At 43.6% G+C, this 19,674-nt stretch overlaps 2 long non-coding RNA genes across 2 annotated transcripts in view; one reads left to right on the forward strand and one right to left on the reverse strand.

Moving 5' to 3' along the window:
• The window catches only part of LOC140471431 (uncharacterized), a 128,671-nt gene that overhangs the window by 35,287 nt on the left and 73,710 nt on the right, over nucleotides 1-19,674 (forward strand). The window lies entirely within an intron of this gene.
• LOC140471434 (uncharacterized) lies at nucleotides 11,915-19,615 on the reverse strand. The gene is made up of 3 exons (XR_011957050.1): nucleotides 19,485-19,615; nucleotides 18,383-18,499; nucleotides 11,915-12,271 (listed from the first exon to the last, which is right to left on the reverse strand). It is a non-coding gene; the product is annotated as an uncharacterized lncRNA (long non-coding RNA).

The raw sequence follows: 19,674 nt of genomic DNA on the forward strand, positions 1-19,674 counted from the left end.
TTGACCATCCTTAGGCCAAGGGTTATTCACACACAGTATTTACGACTCATGGGCCATAGGATTATTTACACACTTTATTGAGCATTCACGGTGCACAGGATTATTCACACACTGTATTCACAATTCTCAGGCCTGAGGTTAATTCACACATGGTATTGACCATTCTCTGTCCACATGATTAATCACATGTTGTATTGACCATTCACAGTCCTCAAGGGTCATAATCTCTGGATTACTGCCCGAGCCACGTGCTAATTGGCATAGGGACAAGAAAATTAGGCAAGTAAACACGTGGCTAAGGGATTGGTGTGGGAAAGAGGGATTCCACTTCATGGGGCACTGGCATCAGTTTTGGAACAGGGGGGATCTGTACCGTTGGGACGGTCTCCACCTGAACCGATCAGGTACCAATGTTCTGGCGAAGAGGATAAATAGGGTGGTCAGTAGGACTTTAAACTTCTGAGTTGGGGGGAAGGGAAAGTGAAAGCGACAGGGAGTATGGAGGTAAATGGAAAGATAAGCAACAGGATAGCATGTTTCCAGGCGGATTTAAAATTGAGGCAGACTGAGAATGCAGAAAAAAGCAAGGATAACTTAGGACATATGACTTACAACATCTCTAATAAGGAAGTTAGCATTAAGGCACTTTACCTGAATGCTCGTAGCATTCATAACAAAGCCGATGAACTAATGGCACAGATAATAGTGAATGATTATGATGTAGTAGGCATCACAGAGACTTGGTTACAGGGGGGTCAGGACTGGCAGTTAAACCTCCATGGTTTTTCGACTTATCGAAAAGACAGAGAGGTGGGCAGAGGGGGTGGGGTTGCCTTGTTAGTTAAGAACAAAATTAAATCTATGGTATTGAATGACATAGCGTCGGATGATGTGGAGTCTGTGTGGGTGGAATTGAGGAACCACAAAGGCAAAAAAACCATAATTGGAGTTGTGTACAGACCTCCTAACAGTGGTCAGGACCAGGGACGCAACATGTACCGGGAAATAGAGAAGGCATGTCAGAAAGGCAAGGTTACATTGATCATGGGTGACTTCAATATGCAGGTGGACTGGGTAAATAATGTTGCTAGTGGATCTAAAGAAAGGGAATTCATGGAATGCTTACAGGATGGCTTTTTGGAACAGCTTGTCATGGAGCCCACAAGAGAGCAGGCTATTCTGGACCTAGTGCTTTGCAATGAACCAGACTCTATAAAAGATCTTAAAGTAAGGGAACCCTTAGGAAGTAGCGACCATAATATGGTAGAGTTCAGTCTGGAGTTTGAAAGGGAGAAGGCGAAATCTGATGTAATGGTGTTACAGTTGAATAAAGGTAATTATGAGGGCATGAGAGAGGAACTGACTAAAATAGACTGGAAGAAGAGGCTAACCGGGAAGACACTAGAGCAAAAATGGCAGGAATTTGTAGGTATAATTGAGGACACTGTACAGAGGTTCATTCCCAAGAAAAGAAAGATTAACCGGGGAGGGATGAGACAACCTTGGCTGACAAAGGAAGTCAGGAAATGTATTAAAGAAAAAGAGAGATCCTATAAAGTGGCTAAGAACAGTGGGAAATCAGAAGATTGGGAAGGATACAAAAGCAAACAGAGGATAACAAAGAGTGTAATAAGAAATGAGAGGATCAAATATGAAGGTAGGCTAGCCAGTAATATTAGAAATAATAGTAAACGTTTCTTTCAGTACATAAGAAACAAACGACAGGCAAAAGTAGACATTGGGCCACTTCAAACTGATGCAGGGAGCCTAGTGATGGGAGATAAGGAAATAGCAGGAGAACTTAACAAGTACTTTGCGTCAGTTTTCACAGTGGAAGACATGAGTAATATCCCAAAAATTAAAGGGTGTCACGGGGCTGAGTTGAGTATGGTTGCCATTACAAAAGAGATGGTGCTAGAAAAGTTAAAAAGTCTTAAAATTGATAAATCTCCTGGCCCCGATGGGATACACCCTAGAGTTCTGAGAGAGGTTGCTGAGGAAATAGCAGAGGCATTGGTTGAGATCTTTCAAGAGTCACTGGAGTCAGGAAAGGTCCCAGATGATTGGAAGATGGCTGTAGTAACCCCCTTGTTCAAGAAAGGATCAAGGCAAAAGATGGAAAATTATAGGCCAATCAGCTTAACCTCGGTTGTTGGTAAAATTCTAGAATCCATCATTAAGGATGAGGTTTCTAAATTCTTGGAAGAGCAGAGTCTGATTAGAACAAGTCAACATGGATTTAGTAAAGGGAGGTCATGCCTGACAAACCTGTTGGAATTTTTTGAAGAGGTAACAAGTAGGTTAGACCAGGGGAACCCAGTGGATGTGGTCTATCTGGACTTTCAAAAGGCCTTTGATAAGGTGCCACACGGGAGACTGCTGAGCAAGGTGAGGGCCCATGGTGTTCGAGGTGAGCTGCTGGGATGGATTGAGGATTGGCTATCTAACAGAAGGCAGAGAGTTGGGATAAAAGGTTCTTTTTCAGAATGGCAGCCGGTGACGAGCGGTGTCCCGCAGGGTTCGGTGCTGGGGCCACAGCTGTTCGCATTATATATTAATGATTTGGATGAGGGAACCGGGGGCATTCTAGCGAAGTTTGCCGATGATACAAAGTTAGGTAGACAGGCAGGTAGCACTGAGGAAGTGGGGAGGCTACAGAAGGATCTAGACAGGTTGGGAGAGTGGTCCAGGAAATGGCTGATGGAATTTAACGTGAGCAAGTGCGAGGTCTTGCACTTTGGCAAAAAGAATATAGGAATGGACTACTTTCTAAATGGTGAGAAACTTAATAAAGCCAAAGCACAAAGGGATCTGGGAGTGCTAGTCGAGGATTCTCTAAAGGTAAACATGCAGGTTGAGTCTGTGATTAAGAAAGCGAATGCAATGTTGTCTCTTATCTCAAGAGGGTTGGAATATAAAAGCAGAGATGTACTACTAAGACTTTATAAAGCTCTGGTTAGGCCCCATTTGGAGTACTGTGTCCAGTTTTGGTCCCCACACCTCAGGAAGGACATACTGGCACTGGAACGTGTCCAGCGGAGATTCACACGGATGATCCCTGGAATGACAGGTCTAGCATATGAGGAACGGCTGAGGATACTGGGATTGTATTCGTTGGAGTTTAGAAGATTAAGGGGAGATCTAATAGAAACGTACAAAATAATACATGGCTTTGAAAAGGTGGATGCTAGAAAATTGTTTCTGTTAGGCGAGGAGACTAGGACCCGTGGACACAGCCTTAGAATTAGAGGGGGTCATTTCAGAACGGAAATGCGGAGACATTTCTTCAGCCAGAGAGTGGTGGGCCTGTGGAATTCATTGCCACGGAGTGCAGTGGAAGCCGGGACGCTAAATGTCTTCAAGGCCAAGATTGATAGGTTCTTGTTGTCTAGAGGAATTAAGGGCTACGGGGAGAACGCTGGCAAGTGGAGCTGAAATGCGCATCAGCCATGATTGAATGGCGGAGTGGACTCGATGGGCCGAATGGCCTTACTTCCACTCCTATGTCTTATGGTCTTGTAGTCCACAGCATTTTTCACACATAGTATTGACCATTCTCAGGCCAGAGGACTATTCACACACCGTATTGACCAACCTCAGGCCACAGGATGATTCCCACAGAGTCTTGACCATTCACAGGCCACAGGATTATTCACACACAGCATTGACCGTCCTCAGTCAACAGGATTTTCCCCACACAGAATATGACCATTCTAAAGCCACAGGATTATTCACACACTGTATTGACCATCCTCAGGCTACTGGATCATTCCCACAGAGTGTGGACCATTCACAGGCCATAGGATTATTCACTCGCTGTATTGAACAACTTTGGGTAGCAGGATATTTAACACACACAGTATTGACTATCCTTTGGCCCAAAGGTTATTCACACACAGTATTGACCACCATTCGGCCACATCATTAATGAACACACTATCTTGATCATTTACACGTCACAGGATTATTTCCACGCAGTATTGACAATTCTCAGTCCACAGGATTATTCACACACAGTATTGACTAACACATGGCACAGGATTAACGAACACTTTGTCTGGACCATTTTCATGTCACAGGATTGTTCCCACATAGTATTGAAAATCCTCAGGCCGCATGATTATTCACACTCAATATTGACCAGCCTACGGCCACAGAATTAATGAACACACTGTCTTGACCATTTACAGGTCACAGGATTATTCCCACACAGTATTGCCCATCCTCAGGCCATGGATTATTCCCACACAGTATTGACAATCCTCAAGACACAGGATTATTCCTACACAGTATTGACCATCCTCAGGCCACACAAGTACTCACACACAATATTCAACATTCTCAGCCGACAGGATTATTCCCACACAGTATTGACAAGCATACGGACAGAGGATTCATGAACAAAATGTCTTGACCATTTGCAGGTCACAGGACTATTCCCACACAGTATTTACCATTCTCAGGACACTTGATTATTCGTACTCTGTATTGACATTCAAGGGCCATAGGATTATTCCCACACAGTATTGGCCATTCTCTGGCCACAGGATTATTCACACCCAGCATTGACCATCCTCAGGCCACAGAATTATTCACACACAGTATTGACCATCCTCAGGCAAAGGTTATTCACACACAGTATTGCTGATTCACAGATCACAGAATTATTCACACCCAGTATTGACCATTCTCAAACCACAGGATTATTCACACACAGTATTGCCCATCCACAGGCCACAGTATTATTTGCAATCAGTATTGACCATGCACAGGCCAGAGATTATTAACACATTATATTGACTATCCATAGCCCACAGGTTTATGATCACACAGCATTGAACATCCACAGGCCATATTATTATTCACACACGGTATTGCTCATCATTCGGCAAAGGACTATTCGGACACAGTCTTGACAATTCACAGGCCATCGGATTATTCACACAGTATTTACCATCCTCAGGCCGCAGGATTATTCATACAGTGTATTTGCCATTCACAGTTCAAAGGATTATTCACACACAGTATTGACCATTCTTTGGCCAAGGGTAATTCACACACTGTATTGACAATTCTCAGGCCACAGGATCATTCACAAACTGTATGACAATCCTCCGTCCACAGGATTACTCTCACATAGTATTGACCGTTCACAGTCCACAGCATCTTTCAACACAGTATTGACCATCCTCAGACCACACGAGTTTTCATACACATCATTGTGTATCTTCAGGCCACGGAATTACTCCCACACACTATTGACCATCTACAAGCCACTGGATTATTAACACACAGCATTTACCATCCACAGGCCACATTATCATTCACACACAGTATTGACAATCATTAGACAAATGGTTAATCACACACAGTATACAGCATTCACAGTGCACAGGATTATTCACACACTGTATTGACCATTCAAATTCCAAAGGATTATTCTCACACAATACTGACCACCCTCATTCCACTGGATTACTCAATCACAGTATTGAACATTCTCAGTCCACAGGATTATTCCCACACAGTATTGACCATGTTCAAGCCTCGGGATTATTCGCAAGACGTATTGAGCATTCACAGTGCACAGAATTATTCACACACTCTACTGACCATCCTCAATCCACGGGATTACTCACACACAGTATTGACCAGCATACGGCCACAGGATTATTCACACACACTATTGCCCATCTTTAGACAAAGGATTATTCACACACAGTATTGATGACTCATGGGCCACAGGATTATTTACACACTGTATTGACCATTCACATTCCAAAGGATTATTCACACACAATGTTGACCATCCTCAGTTCACAGGATTACTCATACACAGTATTGACCATCTGAAAACGACAGTATTATTCACACACAGTATTGACCATCCTCAGTCCACAGGATTATTCACACACTGCATTGAACAGACACAGGCCACAGGAAAGTTCACACAGAGTATTGACCAACTACAGGCAACAGGATTAATTACACACGCTTTTTACCATCCTCAGGCCAAAGGATTACGCCCACACTGTATTGATCATTCTCAGGCGACAGGATTATTCAAACGCAGTATTGATCATTCTCAGTCCACACGATTAATCACACACAGTATAGACCATTCTCAGGCCACAGGATTAATCACACACAGTATTGATCATTCTCAGTACTCAGACTTATACACACACTGAACTGACCAACGTCAGGTCACAGGATTATTCCCACACAGTATTGGCCATGTTCAAACCTCAGGATTATTCACACACAGTATTGAGCATTCACAGTGCACAGGAGTATTCACACACTATATAGACCATCCTCAGTCCACAGGATTGCTCACACGCAGTATGGACCATCCTAAAACCATAGGATTCTTCACATACAGTATTGACCATTTACAGTCCACAGCATTACTCATACACAGCATTGATCATTCACAGGCTAGAGGATTATTCAAACACAGTATTCTACATCCTGAGGCCTCAGGATTATTCAAACACAGTACTAATGATTCAGAGGCCAGAGGATTATGCACACATAATATTGACCGTCCTCTGTCCACAGGAGTTTTCACACACAGATTATGACCACACTCAGGCCACAGTATAATTCACACATAGTATTGACCAAGCTCAGGCCACAGGATTACTCCCACACAGTATTGACAATCCTCAGGCCAGAGGAGTGTTCACACACAGTATTGATAATCCTTAGGCCACAGGATCATTCGCACACTGTCTTGCCCAACCACAGGCCACAGAATTATCCGCACACAATATTCAACATTCTCAGCCAACAGGATTATTCACACACAACATTGACTAGCATATGGCCACAGGATTAATCAACACACTGTCTTGAGCATTTACAGGTCAGAGGATTATTCCCACACAGTATTGACCATTCTCAGACCACAGGATTATTCACATACAGTATTGAACATCCTCAGGGCACAGGATTATTCCCACACAGTATTTTCCATTCTCAGGCCACTGGATTATTCTCACCCTGTTTTGACCATCCTCTTGCAACAGGACTTTTCACACACAGTATTGAACATCCTCAAGCCACAGGATTAGTCACACACATTATTGACCTTTCTGAGCCCAGAGGATTACGCACACACTGTATTAAACATCCTCAAGCCATAGGATTATTCTGACACTCTATTGACCATGCTCAGGCCACAGGATCATTCACACAAAGTATTGATCATACTCAGGCCAAGGTATAGTCACACACAATAATGACCATTCACATGCCAGAGTATTATTCACACACAGTATTGACTCAACTCAGGCCACAGGAGTATTCACACACAATATTCAATGTTCTCAGCCCAGGATTATTCACAAAGTATAGACCAGCCTACGGCCACAGGATTAATGCACACACTGTCTTGATCATTTGCAGGTCACAGGATTATTACCACGCAGTTTTGTCCATCCTCAGGCCACAGGGGTATTCACAAAGTATTGAACATCCTCAGGCCACAGGATTATTCCCACACAGTATTGAACATCCTCCGTCCACAGGATTACTCACACACAGTATTGATCATCCTCAGGTCAAGGGTTATTCACACACAGTATTGACCATTCACAGGCCACAGGATTATTCACGCACAGTATCGATCATCCTAAGGACATGAGATCATTCACACACTGTATTGACCAATCCGAGGCCACAGGATTAATGAACACATTCTCTTTACCAATTAACAGATCACAGGATTATTCCCACACAGTATTGAACATCCTCAAGCCACAGGATTATTCTGACACAGTATTGACCATTCACAGCCATATGATTGTTCACACATAGTATTGATCATGCTCATGCCAAGGATTAGTCACACACAGTATTGACCATTCACAAGCCAGAGGATTACCACACACAGTATTGATCATGCTCAGGTAACAGTATCATTCACACACAGTATTGACCAACCTCAGGCCACAGGAGTATACACACACAATATTCAATATTCTCAGCCAGCAGGATTATTCACACAGAGTATTGACCAGCATATGGACACAGGATTAATGAACACACTGTCTTGACCATTCACAGGGCACATGATTATTCCCACACAGTATTGACTATCCTAAAGCCACGGGATTGTTCACACACAGTATTGACCATTGTCAGGCCATAGGATTATTCACACACAGTGAAGACCATCTTCCGGCCACAGGATTGTTCCCACACAGTATTGTCCAACCTTAGGCCACAGGATTATTCGCACACTTTATTGACCATTCTCAGGCAATAATATTTTTCACACACTGTATTCACCATCCTCAGGCCAGAGGGTTATTCACACACTGTATTCACCATCCTCAGGCCAGAGGGTTATTCACACACTGTATTCACCATCCTCAGGCCAGAGGATTAGTCACACACAGTATTGAACATCTTCTTTCCAGAGGATTATTCTCACACAGTATTGACTATTCTTAGGCCAAAAGGTTATTCCAACACAGTATTGGACATTCTCAATCCACATGATTATTCGCACACATTATTCACTACCCTCAGGCCACTGGATTATTAACACACAATATTGACCATCCACGGCTCACAGGATGATTATCACACAGCATTGACAATCCACAGTCCACATTATTATTCACACACAGTATTGCCCATCCTAATGCAAAGACTTATTTACACAGTATTTACGATTCACAGGCCACAGGATTAGAGACACACAGTATTGACTGGCCTCAGTCCACAGGATTATTCACACATGGTATTGAGCATACACACAGTACTGAACATTCACAGCACACAGGATTATTCACACAATGCATTGAGCATACACACGGTACTGAACATTAACAGTCCACAGGATTATTCACACAATGCATTGATCATGCACAGTCCAAAGGATTATTCCCACACAGTATCAACCATCCTCCATCCACAGGATTGCTCATACACAGTATATACCATCCTAAAACCATAGGATTATTCACACAGAGTATTGACCATTCACAGTCCACAGCAATATGCACACACACCATTGACCATTCATGGGGCACAGGATTATTCACACCCAGTATTGAACAACCTCAGGCAACAGGATTAATTACATACAGTTCTGACCATCCTCAGGCCACAGGATTGTTCACACATAGTATTGACTATCCTCAGGCCAAGGGGCTTCCACACACGGTATTTACGATTCACAGGCCACAGGAGTAATGAACACAGTGTCTTGACAATTTACAGGCCACAGGATTATTCATACACAGTATTGACTATCCTCATACCACAGGATCATTCATTCACTGTACTGACCAACCTCAGGCTAGAGGAGTATTCTCACACAGTATTCAACATTCTCAACCAACAGGCTTATTCCCACACAGTATTGACCAGCCTATGGCTACAGCATTAATGAACACATTGTATTGACAATTTACAAGTCACAGGATTTTACACACACAGTATTGACCATCCTCAATCCACAGGATTGTTCACACACAGTATTGACAAACCTCAGGCCACAGGATTATACACACACAGTATTGAACATCCTCAGGCCACAGGAGTATACGCACACATTATTGACCAGCCTCAGGCCTCAGGATTAATCACACACAGTATTAAACAACCTCAGGCCAGAATAATATTCACACACAGTACTGACTATCCACAGAACAAAGGATTATTCCTACACAGTATTGTCCATCCTCAGGCCAAAGGATTATTTACAAACAGCATTGATAGTACACAGGCCACGGAATTATTCACACACAGTAATGACCATTCACAGGCCACTGTCTTATTCACACAGAGTATTGGTTATCCTCAGACCAAAGGCTTATTTACAAACAATATTGACCATGCAAAGCCCACAGGATTACTCACACATAGTATTGACCATTCACAGGCTACAGGATTATTATCACACTGCATTTACCATCCACAGGCCACAGGATTATTCACACACAGTATTACCCATCCTTCAGCAAAGAGTTAGTCACACACAGTATTGACCATCCTTCGGCCAATGGTTATTCACACACAGTATTTACAATTCAAAGGCCATAGGGTTATTTACACACAGTATTGACTGCCCTCAGGACACAGGATTTTTCACACTCTGTGTTGAGTATTCACAGTGCACAGGATTATTCACACATAGTACTGAATAACCTCAGGCAACAGGACTAATTACACAAAGTTTGGACCATCCTCAGGCTAAGGGTTATTCACACACAGTATTGACCATTCACAGGCCAAAGGATAATTCACAAACTGTGTTGACCAATCTCAAGCCACACGGGTATTTACACAAAATATTCAACATTCTGAGCCCACACGATTATGCACACACTTTATTGACCAGCATGTGGCCACAGGATTATTCTCACACTGTATTGATCATCCTCAGGCCACAGGATTATTCACACATTTTATTGACATATGTCAGGCCACAAGATTATTCTCACACAGTATGGACCACCCTCAGGCCAAAGGATTATTCACACACAGAATTGATCATCCGCAGGCCACAGGATTATTCTCACATAGTATTGATCTTTCTCAGGCAACATGATTATTTACACACAGAATTGACCAACCGCAGACCACAGGATTATTCTCACACAGTATGGACCACCCTCAGGCCAAAGGATTATTCACACCAGAATTGATCATCCTCAGGTCACAGGATTATTTTCACATAGTATTGATCTTTCTCAGCCAACAGGATTATTTACACACAGAATTGACCAACCGCAGACCACAGAATTATTCTCACACAGTATTGACCATTCTCTGGCGACAGGATTATTCACATACCATATTGTCCATCCACATGCCAAGGGTTATTCACACAGATTACCGGCCACACAAAGTGAGAGTGTTAGAGGTGCTCAGAGGAGCAAACAGAGATGCGGAGTGTTGTGGCGACTGGAAAAGGGTCTGAAAAGGATTTTACAGTGGCAGGGTGGACTGTAGTTATTGTGAAAAACCACAGAAATAGCGATTATTGTACTGAGTGCAGGATGAGATTATTGAGATTCGGCATGTTATCAAGACTAGAGCAATTTACAAATATGAGGAATCATCAGAATTGGAGTAGGGATCAAATTAATAGTGGGATTGTGGGCAGGGTTAAGGTTATAGAAAAAAGAACTTTTCTGGGAATTACAAGCATTCATGGCCCAGGCACAGATAAGTTGGACCGAAAGGAACGTTTCCTTAATGAATGACTCCATCCCATGACAAAAGTTAGCGTGATCGGGGGAAGTGTGGAATATAAAGATCCCAGGATTCAAAACCATCTCCTTGGGGGAGGCCTGCTTTCCCCGCTTTTGTACTGATCCTCACTAAGACAGCACAGGCCTGGATTGATAACTGTCAACTTCCTATATTGACAAAGGAAGACTCAATACAGCAGAGAAGAAAGTAAACGAGAGAGTGGAGATTGAGCCTGGGACCATCACACTCTGTATTCACCCTTCAACTCTGTACCTATGTCATGTCCTCCATACCAAAGATCGATCGCTGAAATGCTCTCTGCTCTGTTCACTGTGAGTGGGCCTATCTTGCTGCAGGATTTCTTGAAGGCTCCAGGTCTCCCTTCCCTCTGAATGAAATGTATCCCAATCTGCTTTGGGAGGTAAGGGAGGAGATTGTTGGGGCCCTGGTGGATATATTTAATACATTGCTGACCACGGATGAAATGCCGAATGACTGGAGGATAGCAAATGTGGTTCCTTTGTTCAAGAAGGGCAGCAGGGATAGGCCAGGAAATGACAGAGCAGATAGGTCACCCCATTAGAGGAACGATGTGTAAGATTTGGAAAAGGCTCAGTGGAGATTTACGAGGATGTTACCTGGTATGGAGGGAATGTGATATGAGGAACTTGAAGCTGTTTTTGTTTGAGTGAAGACGTTTCAGATGAATTAATTGAGATATTAAGATAATCAGAAAGTGAAATGGATTGGACAGTGAGAGCCTTTTCCCTCAGATGGCAATACCGAGCATGAGGGGGGATAGCTTTAAATTGAGGGGTGAAAGATATATGACAGATGTCAGAGATAGTTTCTTTACTCAGGGTAGTAGGAGCATGGAACAGACTGCCTGCAACAGGAGTAGATCTGCTCACCTTAAGGGCATTTAAACGGTCATTGGATAGTCACATGGATGAGAATGGAATAGTGTTGGCTACTTGGGCTTCACATTGTTGCGCCAACCTGTGGAACCCATCGAGAGCCGAAGGGCCTGTACTGTGCCGCCGTCTTCTATGTTCTAGAGGGAATAAATATAAGGTGAGAGGGGAAAGACTTAAAAGGGATTGGAGGAGAACATTTTTCACACAGAGGATGGTGCAGGTGGTAGGGAAAAGTACAATAACAACATGTAAAAAAGATTTGGGCAGAAACATGGAGAGGAGAAGGTTTGAAGGGATTTGGGTCAAATGCAGGGAAATGCGACTCGGTCAGGGACTCTGGTCAACATGGATGAGTTGGATCGAAGGAAATATTTTCGTGCTGCATGACTCAGTCTCCTCCTCCAGTAACTGGAGACAACCGAGATAAGGCATGTTGTAGACACTGAAGCAAGTTACAGTGATAGGGATAGTAACCTGGAATGCAGTACGTTTCAAATACGTGGAGTGACTATTGGGATAGGAGGAGGTTACAGGGATACGAACTGTTATTGGAGTTAAAAATTATTGAAGACACCAGTCCACAAAACATGCCAAAGGTGCAGTGTTGGAGTGTAGCAAGTTTTAGTACAACAGAACTTAAAGTTGGGATGGGGATTGTGCATGGGGTGGGCCTGTACTGTATTCCCCCTCCAGATCTGTATCGATGTCATGTCTTGTTAACAGAGGTTTGGAGCCTTCTCATTCCTCTCTTCTCAGTTATCGAAACTGGATGAAGTTATCAATACCGAGGGTTGAAGAATTAGTAAGGACTCTTCAGACTGGCCAAGGTTACAGGTAGAGAGAGCTGTTGGGACTGGAAGAGGTGACAGTCCTCAATAGGATGGTACACATTCACGGATGATTTTAGTGACTGCAGGAGGTTACAGAGTTAAGAAGGCTAGTAGTGATGGGAGGAGGTCACAGAGATAGATAAGATTGCAGAGATTGGCCAAGGTTACAGATCTGGGGAACGGTCATGTGGCTTCAAAGGGAGGATGGGCAGGAATGGCTGTGGGAGCTGGAGGGATTTATACAAATAAGGAGGTTTATAGGGATGGTAGAAGGTTCATGGGAGTGAGGTGCTGTAGGATAGGATGGAGGAGTGCTGTGGGGACTGGAGAAGTTTGCAGTGATATCATATGATGGAAAGGCTTGAGGAAGGTACAAGCCTTTGGTAACGGCTGGAGGATATTAAAGAGACAGGGTGGGCTGTAGGTACTGAACATTTTGACAGAGATAAGGATAAGGTAGTGTTTGGGGATAATGACCATAATTCTGTACGTTTTGAAGTCATGATGGAAAGAGCTAAGGATCATGCAGAAGTTGTGTGTCCAAATTTGGGGAATGCTACTTATCATTTCATTATCACTATCACTGATCATTATTACTAGCATTAGACAGGATTTGAAAAATATAGACTCAGAGGAACTATTTGCAGTCGAGCCTACAATTGGAAAGAGGGAGTATTTTCAAGTGATACAGTGAGAATTCAGGGCCAGCGTGTACCATGAACAGTGAATGACAAAGGCACCAAGTTCAGCGAATACTCATCAAGTGATATTGTGAGTTTGGTAAAGAAAATACAGTGCAATCAAACCAGGTGAAGCCCTTCAACAACGATAGAGAGTGCAAGGGGGTCCTTAAAAATGAGGGGCACTCAATGGCCATGAAACCTCCTTGGCAGACACTAGTAAGGAAAAGGTACAAGATATTATATGACGAGAGGCAGAGTAAGAAGATGCCCAGCTAAAGAGTGCGGTCTGTTGGAAACCAAAGGGACGATCTGCGCATGGAGCCAGAGGAAGTAGCTGAGGTCTTCAATGTATGCTTCCCATCTGTATTCACACAGGAGAAAGACACTGTAGCCCAGGGATTTCAGTCAGGATGGTGAGACTCGAGAACATGTTAAGATCAATAAGGAGATATTAAATGCTTTCACAGGCATAAAAGGGGAGAAATCACCAGTGCCCAATGAAATGTATTGCAGGCTGCAGTGGGAGGTAAGGGAGGAGATTGCTGGGGCCCTTTTGGATCTTTTTAATACTTTGCTGACCATAGGGATATTGGGTAAAAATTGGGAACAATTCTGAGGGTCAAGATGTATCAACATTGAAAATGAAGGAACAGATTCAGGACAGATTTTGTAAAGGAGAATCCTGTCTGATGAATTCAATTGAGTTTTTTTGAAAAGTTATCTAAAATTATTTATGAGAGTAGTGCAGATGATGTGGTTATCCTGGCGTTTGGTAAGGCCTTTGACAAGGTCTCAGTCAATATGTAAATGGCCCAACTGGAGAAAGGAGCGAAACCTGACCTCCCCTTGGGAAACAAGGTAGGGAATAGGACTGAGGTGTTAGTGAGGGAGCACTTTGGCAAAGTGACCGCAATTCTATTAGTTTGAAAATAGCTTTGCTGAAAGACAGGCCTGATCCAAACGTTAAAGTTATAAAATGTGGCAAGACAAATCTTGATAGTATTAGACATTAACCTTTTTAAAAGTTGATTAGAGTGTCTATTTGCAGGTAAAGGGAATTCTGACAATTGGGAATATTTTAAATGTGAGATAAAAGGACCGTTGAGCACCAGCATGTTCCTGTTTGTGTGCAGCTCAATGCTGACAGTTTTCAGAAACACTGGCTGTCGACTGAGACTCTGCTCAAGGAAAAGGGGGCACATGTCAGGTATAGCCAGCTGGATCAAGGGAATCCCTGAGGAGCATAGGGGCTGTAGGAATACTCTTTGGATTGAAATCAGGAATGCAGAAAGGGGACATGAAATAACTTTGACACATAAAGTTAAGGAGAATCCAAAGTGTATTAAGAGCAAAAGAAGAGCTCGGGACAAAACCGGTATTCTTAATGATCAACAAATCCAACGACGTGTGGAACTACAAGATCCTAAACAAATATTTCACTTTGGAACTTACTGTGGATAAGGTCTGGGGCGCTCAGTGTTTGGCCGAACCACTATTGGAATATTGTGTGCAATTCTGGTCTCAATGCCATCGGATGGATGTTGTGGAACTTGAAAAGGTTCAGAAGAAATGAATAAGGATGTTGCCAGGGTTGGAGGGTTTGCGCTACAGAGAAAAGCTGAAGAGACTGGGATTATTTATACTTTAACATGGGACGCTGAGGAGTTATCTTATAAAGGTTTCTTAAAATCATGATGAGCATGGAAAAGGGTCAATAGATAAAGACTTTTCTCCGGTCGTGGGGGGGTGAGTCCAAACCTACAAGGCATAGCTTTAAGGTGAGAGGAAAAGATTTAGAAGGGACCAAAGGGACAGCTGTTTCCTGCAGAGGTTGGTATATATATATATATATGATATAAACTGCCAGAAGAAACGGTGGAGGCTAACAGAAATATATTTAGCAGGCATCTGGATGTGTATATAAATATCAGGATTTTAGAGGGATATTGACAAAGTTCTGGCAAATGGGTTTGACAAACGTCATGGAGGAGTTGGACCAAAGGGTCAGTTTCCATGCTGTACATCTCAATGACTCCATGTCTTGAAATGAGTCCACATTATAGAAGAGGCGGTGTTGGAAGATTTAAAACATAGAGGTAGATAAATCCCCAGGACCTGATCAAATGTATCTCAGAACATTGTGGGAAGCTGGGGAAGAAATTGTAGGGGCCTGAGCAGTGATATTTGTGGCATTCTGGGCAGTGATGGAGGTTTTCTGAGTTTACAAAGGGATCTTGATGAAATGCGTGAATGGCTGAAAAACTGCAGACAGAGTTCAATTCGGGTAAATGCGAGGTAATACATTTAGGTTACAACAAACAAGGGTCGAGCTTTCACAATTAATGGTAGGGTCTTCAGTAGTGTTGTACGCCTTGGGGTTCAGGTACGTAGTTCTTTGAAGTTTGCCACAAGGAGAGACAGGATGGTTATAAATGGTACTTGCCTTCATTGTTCAGTCATTCGAGTTTAGGAGTTTGGGAAGTCGTGTGTAGATTGTACAGGACATTGGTAAGGCCTATTCTGGAATACTCTGCCCAGTTATAGGAAGGATATTAAACTGGAGAGGGTTCAGATCACATTTACCAGGATGGTGATGGGTATAGAAAGTTTCAGTTATAAAGGAAGGTTGTATAGTCTGGGACATTTTTCACATGAGCCTGGAGATTGAGAGGTGAGCGTATAGAAGTCTATAAAATAATGAGGGATATAGATAGAGTTAACGTGACTTGTCTTTCCCCAACAGCAGGTCATTTTAGAACTAGGGGCTAGATTTCTTAAGGTTAGAAGGGAGACATTTAAAATCAGAAAACATAAGGAGCAAACTGTTAGAGTGTGTTTTGTGTGTGGAATGAAATTCCCAAGGAAAGGGTGATTGTGTGTACAATTACAAAGCTTGAAATATTAGTACAGGAATAGGAAAGGTTTGAAGGGGTGTGATCCAGGAAGAGGCAGGAGGGACGAGGTTAGTTTAAGATTATGGTCGGTATCAACCCAACAGTCAGTTTCTGTGCTGTATGACTGTCTGACTATGAAAATAATTTTGTGCCCTATTTAAGAAAGACTGCAAGGGGAAGCCAAGGAACTGCAGACTGAGGAGACAGAAATCAAGGATGGGTAAGGTGTTGGAGATCATTCTGAGACATAGGAGTTACATGCATTTGGAAAGACAGGATTGATTACAGACAGTTAGAGAGGCTTTGTGCGCAGGAAAACATGCCTCACAAACTTGCCTGAGTTTGTTGAAGATGTGACCAAGAAAAGAGATGGAAGCAGAGCAATAGACATTGTTTCTGGGTTCAGCAAGGCCTTTGAAAGGGTTGAGCAGGCTTCACGGGTTAGTAAGGTTCGGTCACATGGGTTCAGGGAGAGCGACCCAACTGGATGCACAATGGGTTTGATAGGAGGAGGGAGAGAGTTGTTCAGACTGGAGGCCTTCGACCAGCAGTGTGCTGTAAGGATTGGTGCTGGGGCCACCAATGTGCATCATTTATATAGAGGATCTGGGTAAAAATATAGGAGTCACTGTTTGTATGTTTGCGGATACCAAAATTAGTGGAAGAGTGGGCAGGGAATATAGTTATCGAAGGGGATGGTAATCAACTGGGCCAGTGGGACAAGGAATGAAAGATGGAATTTAATTCATGTGTTGGATTTAGTTAAGACAAACCAGGGAGGACTAAGACAGGTAATGGTTGGGCTCTGGACAATGTTGTTGAACAGAGAGAGACCAAGGGGTGCACTTACACTGTTTTGGAATGGAATCACAGGGGGACATGGTGGGGAAAGCAGCATTTGGCACACTTGTCTTCATTGGTCAGAGCACTGAGTACATGAGTTGGAGATATTTGTAACATTGTCGTCAATATTTCTCCTGGGTAAAGGAGGCTACGGGGTGGCCTTATAAAGGTTTATGAAACCATATAGAGCCTAAATAAGGTGAAAAGCCAAGGGTAGGCGAGTCCGAAGCTTGAGGCATAAACGTGAGGTGAGAGAGCAATGATTTAAAGAGGGAGCTGAGGGGCAACATTTTGCACAGAGGATGGTGCATAGACGGAATGGACCGCCAGAGGAAATGGGAAAAACAAGTACAATTACAACATGGAAAAGATACTTGGGCAGGTACATGGAGAGGAGAAGATTGGAAGGGGTATGGGCGAAACACAGGCAAATGCAACTCATTCCAATTAGGAAACTGCAAACAAAGAGTCATGCAGCACAGAAACAGGCCCGATGGCCCAGTTGTTGGAGGAGGAGACTATCGAGACAAGGCATGTTGTAGAGACTGAAGCAAGTTACAGCGATACGGATGGTCGTCTAGACTGGAGGTTTCAAATATGTCAATTAATTGGTAAGAGGGGAGGGGATGACAGAGATAGGAACTGTTATAGGAGTTAGAATGATTGAAGACACTGGTCCACAAGATGACCCATAGATACAATGTTGGAGGGGGAATAGAGAACAGAAAGATCCCAGGCAGCATTACCACTCTCTCATGTGAGGCCTGCATTCCCCTCTGTTGTCCTGGTGCTCACCAAGATAGTCCACGTCTAGATTGAAAACTGGGAATTCCCGATGCTGTCTCAGTGCAACAAAACTTAAAGTAGGGGTGGTGTATGAGCCTGGGGTGTGCCTGTACTTTGCTCCCCCTCCATCACTATGTCTATGTCATGTCTTGTTAGATGATGTTTGGAGCCCTCTCATTGCTCTCTGCTCTGTGCACTGTGAGTGATCTTACCTGGCAGCAGGATTTATTAAAGGCTCCCGACCTCCCTGACTTTCATCTCACTGGCTGACCAATCATCTTTCCAACCAGCAGTTGGCAAGTCTATTGAGTCAGGAACTCCCCGAGTACCTGTAGAAGACACAGAAATAAGCAGAGTCGGAAATTAGACTGATGCTGTGAGGGTTACACATGTAGAATGGCCCACAGAGATCTGGGAAATTCTAGTCTCCATCCCTGGCCTGTGCTGCCTCATCTCTCTGGAGTGGAGAATTCTGTTGGCTCAGGATCTGGAGTAGCTGCAAGAGTGAGAGACACTGACAGAGGCAGCAATTAGACGCATACAGTGAGGGTTCACACATGGAAAAATACTGACTGATAGCACCAGAGTTCAGGATCAAATAATTGTGTGGGAAGAAAGGGTTTTGATTCATGTTGCACTTAGATATACAAACTGTGAGCAGGCGAAGTGATGGCCTCGTGCCATTATTGTGTGACAATTTATCCAGAAAGTCAGCAAGTGTTCTCTGGACACAGGTTCAAATCCCACCATTGCAAATGATTGAATGTGAAGTAAATGCTTCAAAAAAGATGTAATAAAAAACCTGTAAGTGAGTATTAAACAATTGCTGATGTTAAGAAAAATCCACCGGGTGCATTTAAGTCTTTAGTGAAGTAATCTAAGATGGGTCTGGGATATCACAGGTATTACAGAAACAACAGCTGAGGGAGGGACAGGACAGGCAGCTCAATGTTCCAGGGGACAGATGCTGCAGGAAGGACAGAAGGGGAGCTGAGAGAGGAGGAGAGCTACTGGTTCTGATGGGGTGAAACATCCCAGCAGGACTGAGAGAGGATATTCCTGCAGGATCGCCCAGTGAAGCTGTGTTCGTGGAATTAATCAACAACAATGGGGCTTCCCTTTCCTCTGATTGTTCTACAGACCCCGATAACCCCGCCCTCCTGCACCTTGACCTTCTCAAGATGGCGGCCCTGAGGCCCGGGCTCCCTCTTCCCTCAAACAAATGGCGGCCGTGACCCTGGGCCCCTTCCCTGATCAGAGACCGCCACCTCCTTTTCCGGGCCTGGTGGGTCTTTTCCGAGTTTTTTTTTTCACCTTTATCCGGGACTTGTGAATTCTCTCCGCTCCTTTCTCCCGGCGAGGCTCCCACACACCGGCTCTGAGCGCCGCTTTCTGAAGCCGATCGCAGCCGCTGCCGGCCAAAGTAGCTCCATGTCTCTCTGTGTCCTGACCAATGTGATACTGCGCATGCTCTACATAGAAACCAAACTGCGCGTGCGTCTGA

This window comes from Chiloscyllium punctatum, unplaced genomic scaffold (assembly GCF_047496795.1).
Source record: "Chiloscyllium punctatum isolate Juve2018m unplaced genomic scaffold, sChiPun1.3 scaffold_85, whole genome shotgun sequence".
Lineage (NCBI taxonomy): Eukaryota > Metazoa > Chordata > Chondrichthyes > Orectolobiformes > Hemiscylliidae > Chiloscyllium > Chiloscyllium punctatum.